This window comes from Lactuca sativa, chromosome 3 (assembly GCF_002870075.4).
Source record: "Lactuca sativa cultivar Salinas chromosome 3, Lsat_Salinas_v11, whole genome shotgun sequence".
NCBI lineage: Eukaryota > Viridiplantae > Streptophyta > Magnoliopsida > Asterales > Asteraceae > Lactuca > Lactuca sativa.
Window position 1 is genome coordinate 242,992,674 of NC_056625.2, and position 9,091 is coordinate 243,001,764.

At 32.2% G+C, this 9,091-nt stretch overlaps 1 long non-coding RNA gene across 2 annotated transcripts; it reads right to left on the bottom strand.

Annotated features, from left to right (window-relative positions):
- Positions 1-3,554: 3,554 nt before the first annotated feature.
- Positions 3,555-5,170, bottom strand: LOC111893927 (uncharacterized). Of its 2 annotated transcripts, none has more exons than XR_006189521.2 (2): positions 4,567-5,170; positions 3,555-3,784 (listed from the first exon to the last, which is right to left on the bottom strand). It is a non-coding gene; the product is annotated as an uncharacterized LOC111893927 (long non-coding RNA). The 2 variants fall into 2 exon arrangements; XR_002851041.3 differs by having other exon boundaries at positions 4,530-5,170.
- Positions 5,171-9,091: the final 3,921 nt, after the last annotated feature.

Genomic DNA, 9,091 nt, shown 5'->3' on the forward strand with positions numbered 1-9,091 from the left:
CTCAAAATGATTGGCATGAACTTCCAACCTTTTAACTTGTTTCTTCTTAATATTTTCAACCAAACTTCTAAGATTATTCTCTTGTGACTTTAACATGTACTCCATTTCGACCCCTAATATCTTCTTGGATCTGTAAAAGAGAATTGAGTTTGTTGTTGACGATCTTGAATTGTTTACCTGACATTATCATGTTATCAGGAATATTATCTTCCTCAGTGCAAATCATTAAAAGAAGCCATGATGTCATCATCATTTGGTTTATTGTCATGAACTATTCTCTCAACTTCTATGGATTGCGAAGAGAAGAGAGTAGTAATTGGGTCATGCATTATGGTGGAATAAGTTGGTGATATGATGGAACAGGAAGTGAAGATGGGATATATGAGGATAATGGTGGTAACAAAGTTGATGTGTCAAGGATTGGAGTTTCGATGGTAGACAAAAGTAAGAGTGATGTAGGAATAGTAGATGTTTCAAGAGTTGAAGTACCAAAAGCTTTGTTGTTAAACATCCCTTCACCCATATTGAGACTGATGTCCGTATTAGATACGTTCATATTGATGTCTGAGGTTCGAACATCCTCTGTATGGGACTCGGTTTGCGAAACCTTGGGTGGTATGACCTTGGTCCTCTTAGGGATGCATGTAGATGTGGGATCACTCAAATTGGTGAATGTATCCAAATTAGATACTTTTACATTTGCACCATGACTTCCAATCTCCTCGAAAATCAATTTGACAGGAGAATCCTTTCAAGGTGACCCATGCACAGAGTCATCAATGTGAATACCAGACATGTCGCTGTCACTTCCATAATCTGTTTTCACAGTGACATTGTCTAGCGGGTCTTCAAGTTGTCTCTTCTTTTTATTAATCTTTTGAACCATTACTTGAGCTTCACAATTCTTTGAAGCAGGTGAAACATGAACAGAAATGTCTCAAAATAGCACACCTTGTCTGTTAACTTAATGTTTATGAATCTTCTTTATACCTTTAACATGAACAGAAATGTCTTGAAATAGCACACCTTGTCTGTTAAGTTAAGGTTTACGAATCTTCTTTATACCTTTTTGTGAAGACTTAGTATGTGAAGACGCATGTTGGGGTTGTGTAGTGGTATCAACCTCAAGCTATGGAACAGATGGCCTGACAGGCGAATGATGAGGTCTCTTGGATGGCTTCTTGGTTCTCTTGAGAATTCTAGTCTTTGAAGGAATAACTTCCTTAGAGACTTCCTCCTCCACATTGTCTTGAATAGGTTTTTGTTGCACATTCTGCTTCTTTTTGTTTGATGCTTTAACAACCTTTGATGAACCCTCAGCCCCTTTTGGCAAAAGAGCTCCAACTGAAACATTTGTATTAATGGATGCGACATATTGAACAAGAATTGGGTTTGCAGGATCAATTCACCTTGACATCGCATTTGGAATGCGAGCAACACTTAGAAAAAATAATGGATTATCAAAAACCACTTTTGGAGCATGCAAAGTTGAAAATTCAGCTTTTTCATCTACCGAGGTAACCAAAATCCCTTCCTGTTCATAAACCTCCTTGTGGATTAGACTCCAGTAACGTGCACAAGAAATACCATTCGACACATTGGAGTGAGTAATAGCCGTCCCAAAATCCTCCAAAATTTGAGTGAATGAATCAACATTCAAATCATAATAAAGACCAGCAATCATGGCATAAACTTCTAGCTTCGCCTTATCTAACCCTAAACTACGACTAGTCAAGCATCGTAGTATAATACAAAAGAGAAAATTCAAAACACATGGAAGACTTGATTTGCGAAAAAGACTAATCCTGATAAGAACATGTTGATGACCCATCTCATTGAGCCTATAAAGGACTTGTTCATTCATAACTTCATAAAAAGCACCTGAGAATGGTAGCTTCATTATTTGGGAAAATTATTTATTGGTGAGCTTTCGCACCTTGTTGTTCGTCAGTTGGAAAGTAACAACCTTAGTTGTTTTGTTGAATACCACCATTGAACCAATAAGAGATAACCAGGTCCTTGGAACAGCAAGCGGTGATGATAACATAGTTGAAAGAACAAAGTGATTTAGGGCTATAATCAACATTTGTAACTGTTCAGGATATTGATCAACAGTGGGTAGTAGACGAAGATTCAAACTTTGAATCTTCAACAAAGGTTGTGAAATCTCTTCTTTGTTGGTGTTGTTTGAAGGATCAACATTTGCGTTAGGAGCCACCATTGTTAGGGTTGCAAAGGTTGTTTGAAGATGATGAACTTTGGAGAATTTTAGTGTAAATTTGATAAGAGAGCATAAAGTCTTCAAATAACACCACCAATTTCCTTTAATACTCGATGAAGAATTTGAATTTGAACTGGTAACCAATAAGATACTGCCACGTTTTGCATTGGTTATGCAACCGGTCGCGATAAAAATCACCATGTCAGAAAAAGTGATCATCACGATTTCCTCAAATCCCATGAAATATTGAACTGTCACTTTTTCCAAACTTTTCATTGTTCCCAACCGGATAAGAACCATCAAAAGTTTCAAACTATGGTACAAGTACATCGTATGATTTCAACATCAAGAGAAGACCATGACTTTGCTTTGAGGTTAGGCGTATCCGCTTTTGGGATTGTAAAGCAAAATCATATGTCAGAATTTGCGACATCTAGGTTTCAAATTGGTAGTACCCAAAACCTCAAGGATTCCAGTGCAAATGTGTGCCAAAAATGAGTAGGAATCAATTTTTTTTAAAATGTGTGATTAGTGATATTAAATAGCATTTGATACGAAAGCAGTTGGATCCCGGGCAAAGATCTCTTCATGCAAAATCAAAAGAGATGTCGAACTGCTTCCGTGGTTTCCCATGAAGTACAATCGACTACTCATCAATGAGCATCGAATGGCCTATTTTCCACTAGTTTCAAAAGATAGGCTCAGTTTTGCTCAATACCACAACAGAACATAAGTGTGATTTGATTAAACAAAATTACTTGGATGACCAGTGTAGCCAAGAACATTTTGTCAAGATCACGCATAACGAAATGAATATGATTTTGAATATCGAAAATGATACTGAAACAAGTGTTTCATGATAATCATGAACAAGAATGTTCACCATCAATTCCTTAGTAGTTGGGATTGTTGGGTTTCACCATCATCATGGAAGAATGAATCATGATCATCAACACAGATTGTTGCAATATCTACATTCTAGTCTGCTTCTACCAGAGATGTCGAGGGTATGCAGTGATGTGTGTGAGCGTCACGAAAGCTTAAACATAATATGAAATTAAAAAAGAAAATCTTTTTGGATTTTTCTTTTTAAAAATTAAAGACGAAAATAAGAAAATCTTTTTGGATTTTTGTATTTGAAAATTAAAAGACAAAAATAAAAATAAAAAAAATCTTTTTGGATTTTTGTTTTTAAAATTGAAACACAAAAATAAGAAAATCTTTATATATATATATATATATATATATATATATATATATATATATATATATATATATATATATATATATATATATATATATATATATATATATATATTATAAAGCATACATCTTAAAGTCTTAAATACAAATTTTTATACATAAAATACAATGAAATAAAACATCTCTTAAAAAAATGTCTTAAAAACAAATTTTACTGTATAATGTCCAACTTTAAAATTTACAGGGATACATGCTGTCTTTATTTTGCTTTGGATTGCCAGCATGGTAAAGAATTCAACCAATAAAAAAGAAGCAGCTCTTCACAAGGATTGCTCTTTTGATCTGATGGATATAAACATCCTACACATTTAAAAGGTTGATCAATGGATATAAAATAAGCATTAAACAAACACAAAACATTTACTATAAACATAAGACATTTACTCTACATAAGTGATAATATTTTGGAATCATATACAAATAAAAGGTCAGCATGATTGCAACAATCTTCGAACTAGAAAATGAAGATCTTCAACAATCTTAGAACCAGAAAAAACACCTTGATCGCCCACATCAAAATTTGGGTTTATTATTTCATTGTTTTTTAAAGCTTATTTGACTGTGGTTTTATGTTTTTGGAACATTATTTGACACCAGTATTTATGATAGCTCTAGATTTTTGCAACTATTTATGTGAAAACATGTTATTATGTTAAGTTTTGATTCTTAATGGTTACGGTTTCTTTTATGTTTTTGGGTTGTTTTGTTTTGGTGTTATGATTGGTATCTAAATGAACTCAACTGAAATTTGAAATCTTGTCATTTTTGTTGTTTTTTACTACACATGAAAAAACGATTCATTCAACTAAAGAAGCCAAAATGAAAATTCATTCACTTCTAATTTGCAGGTTTGATAAAAACTACTGATTTATATAAGGAAATCAAAGCTTCAATATAAAACTGAGTGGCGAAATATGTAACAAAAACGGGTTTTTAGTGGTTTAATATTTGATTTGTAAAGAAAAATTTCAAAATCTGGGTATTAGGGAACAAAAATAGAAAAAAAAAACATTTTGCTCTTTTCCTGTTATGTAGCTTGACCTACCACCGGCAAACAAGCACCTAAAACCATCTGCCCTTACCGAGAACCCTATATCACCACCGCTGCCTAAAACATTGCCACCACATCCAGCTAGAGCGAAAATCGAAATCGCCATCACCATCCTTCTATCATCCTTAAACCACCGCCGCTGCAACAACCGAGAACCTCCCCGTCAAACATCTCCTACCCCAAATCGATCACTAACAACTTCCGATATCCACCAGAAAACCTACTTGCACCTTCAATTTTCACTGCCACCATTTCACTCGACCATTTTACCCTTCAGAAGAACCACACTTTATGGCCAACAAGTAACCCTTCCATCATGAAGCACAACGTCCTTCTTAAACAACCCTTCATCTGCTAAACACCCAACAACATGTTACTTGACCTCCCATCAAATCTCCATCGGCTGTATTACCGAGTCAAGAATCGAACCAAGAAAAAAAAAGGAGAAAAAAAAGAGGCGTGTTCTAGCTTTTGTTTCATTGGCTGTGAGAACACAAGTAGGGCTAGGTCACATGAATTATTAGATTTTAATGTGGGCTAAACAATTTAATTGGGCTAACTAAATCATTTAATTATTGTATTTTTAATTCGATTCTTTTGACTGTGTGTGCTTTCTAATCCATACTTAATTAATATATTAATGAATTTACAATTGTTTATCTTCGAAGGTAGATTTTAAAATGGGTTTGTGTTTATAATGGTATAAATATAACAATTATATACATGTTCAAGGAAAAATAACAAGAACCACAACTCCTATGGCTTTTATATATATTACAACATTTTTACCTTTATTAAAATTTATAACAAATATATATAGATATCAAATAACTATTTTATATTTCCAATAACATTTAATTTTAATTAAAAAGCCACTATTAGCAACCAAATATACTACACCGCCGACTATATTTATCTGTCCTTTTGAAGACATTTAAAATGTTTTTTTAGCAATGTAATTTCACTACAATATTTAACAATTTAGACATAATATAGATAAATAAATTAAATTATGATATTAAAGTTTTATACTATAAGACAATAATCAAATAGAGACGCGTAGAAAATTAGAAATTATATATATGCATGAGCATGTTAAATGGAATGCAATATTTACGGTCACAATTTATTTTAAAATTTTAATTTTATAATATTTAAATCAATAGATATATTCATTAAAATTATAAAAATATATAACAATGTAATAAAAATAAACCGTAAAATTATGGATATGCTTATGAATTTAAACATAAAAAACAATGTATTTATATTTTTAACCTAAAACAAAAACAGTATTGCAAGTTATAAATATATTTTCCGATGCATTACGTCTTTTTAGATATTACATGATTTCAAAATGAAAATCATAGTCGAAACATATATATATATATATATATATATATATATATATATATATATATATATATATATATATATATATATATATATATATATATATATTTACCGAATTAATAGTATATGCCGAAAAAATGGTAATACACAAGAAATACTATTTGATGTCAGTCTATAGACAGCTAATCGTCGAAATGAACAAATCGAAAGAAAACAATTTGACGACCGCCTAAACAAAACTAACTTTCGACTGTAAACTAATTGTCGGAATGAAATTAATCGCCCCCGCCGCATCGCGCGGGTATCCTACTAGTATATATATATATATATATATATATATATATATATATATATATATATATATATATATATATATATATATATATATATATATATATATAGATCCGGTAAGAATTTTTTTTAGTAGGAAGGTAAGAAGTTTTTTTTCTACATATTTTTTTGACGAACAAAATAAATGAATCACTAGATGATTCATTTGTAAGATGATTCATAAGAAAAAATTCTCAAAAAAACATCTTTATGATTTATTTCTAAGTAAATTAAGAAAAAATTCACTTTTATGACAATTTTAGTGAATAACAACAAAATCATTGTATAAATGAATCATCGAGATGTTTTTTTGAGAATTTTTTCTTGTGAATCATCTTACAAATGAATCATCTAATGATTCATTTTGTTTGTTCGCGAAAAAAATATATAGAAAAAAAAACTTCTTACCTTCCTACCAAAAATTTCCTTCTTATTTGATCTTGACTCTATATATATATATGTATATATATATATATATATATATATATATATATATATATATATATATATATATATATATATTTAAAAGAAATCAGACAAACATGAACTTATAAGGTGTTACCAGTGACGTTCAATGTAAGAAGTAGCAAATCCCAAAGATATTGTACATTGAGCAGCTTTCTCCCCCACAAAGTGAATTGAGGTTAGAACAATTCAAAGGAATTTCGAAAGCGAACGCTGAATCATAAACAATTACCTCTGAACTATTTAGTAAAACACCAACCATATCTATATCTTTTCAATCAAGAAAAACCAGGAACAGAACATGTTTCAATCATCCCTAAGCCATTCAAAATCCTTAAAAATGACTTCTCATGTAAAGGTTTTGTAAATATATTTGCAAGTTGATCCATTGTTCTCACAAAATGAACCTCTATCTTCCCATCTTCGACATGGTCTTTGATGAATAGCACTTTGCTAGTCACAATATAAAGGAATCTTCTTTATATTGATTGCATAGTCGCGCAGTCGACTTTGTTTCCAAATAAATTGAGAAGTGTAGGCTGCAACAGCTACATACTCTGCTTTTGTAGTAGAAAAAGAAATGCATGTTTCTTTCTTCGATTGCCATCTTACTAGCTTCCTGTCCAACAATTGATATCCTCTTATTGTACTTTTGCGATCCAGCTGACATCCACCTAGGTCAGCGTCTAAGAAAGCTTGGAAAAAGAATCATGTCTTCGAAGGATACCAAAGACCCAACGAAAGTGTACCTCACAGCATTAAGATGGGGTTCTCTCGGATTCGATTGGTACCTAGCACAGCTACACGCAGCTAACGTGACATCAGGTCAACTTGTAGTTATGTATAAAAGCAAACCTATTGTGCTTCGATATGTAGTTAAGTCCAGTATTGGCTTGTCCAATGAAGGATTCAAGCGTATTCCAACCGCTATCGTTAGTTTCAATTTTCTGTTCTTAGTCATCCCAAATCATTCAAGTAGGTTGCACATGTATTTTTCCTTATTTATGAAGATGCCTTCCTTGCTTTGACGAATATGTATACCTAGAAAATTATTATTTTTTTGCCATCATGCTCATTTCGAACTTTTTTTTCATAAGCTCCTCAAATTCCTTCGATAACAAAGGGTCAATTGAACCAAAAATTATATCGACATAAATTTCAACAAGCGTTAGGTGATTCCCAATTTTCTTTCAAAATAATGTGGGATCAACTAATCCTTTTTTTAAATTTAGCAACTTTCAAAAAATTGGTTAAGGTTACGTACGAGGCACGAGGTGCCTATTTCAACCCATAAACTGCCTTTTCTAAAACATAACAATAATCAGGATACATATCATTATTGAAACGAGATGGTTGTTCGATATAGATTGTTTCCTCCAATACATTGTTTAGGAATGCACACTTGACGTCCATTGGATATACATCGAAATCCTTTGCGATGCATAAGCAAGAAAAATTCTAATAGCCACGAATCTTGCGAAAGGGGAAAAGGTTTCCTCATAATCTATTCCTTCTTGTTGAGAATAACCTTTAACTACTAATCTTGCCATATTTCGAATCACAATACCTTCTTTATCAATCTTATTCTTAAAAATCCATTTTAACCAAATTAATGAAACGTCCTTTGGTTTAGGAATTAACCTCCAAACTTTGTATCATTTAAATTCTATTAGTTCAGATTGCATTGCAACAACCCAATCAAAGTGTTATAATGCAACCTTTACTGTTTTGGGTTCAAGTTTCAAAATAAACACGTTAAACATACAATATTCCTGGTGAACATTAAGTAATTCATTCTTAGCTCGAGTTTGTGCTCGTGTCATGACTCCAGCATGTGGATCACCAATAACATGTTCCTTTGGATGACTACGTGTCCATTTATATATTAGTGGATATGAAAGGTCAAAATCTAAAGGTGCATATTCGAATACATCATCCGCTTATGAACCTTCACTTGTATTTGAAACATTATCAACAACATCATGAATCTCATTAGCTTGATCATTTAGATCATTAGGAATCATTCCATTTAGTTTTCCCTTGACTAGTGGATTCGAATTGAGATGCTCCCCCTCGACATAATCATTATCCTACACATGCTCCCCTCAACAACTCAATCGTGAGTATTTCCATGTGATATCGAACTCAAGTGCTCCCCCCTACACTTGATTACCCCTTAAAACCAATATACGTTCGACATTCACTTATGAAGTTGAGGTAGAATGAGAGTCATCTTCTTCCCTAGTAATAGTCGAAGCATCTGTATCTATCATGTCTTCAGGAATACGATTGTCCTCTGCATAATTGTCAGTATCTATTGCTATATTTGGAATACCAAAAATCAAATCAAATTCATCATCATAAGAGTTCATGATTTCTTACTCATCATTCGTTGCAGATATGTTTGG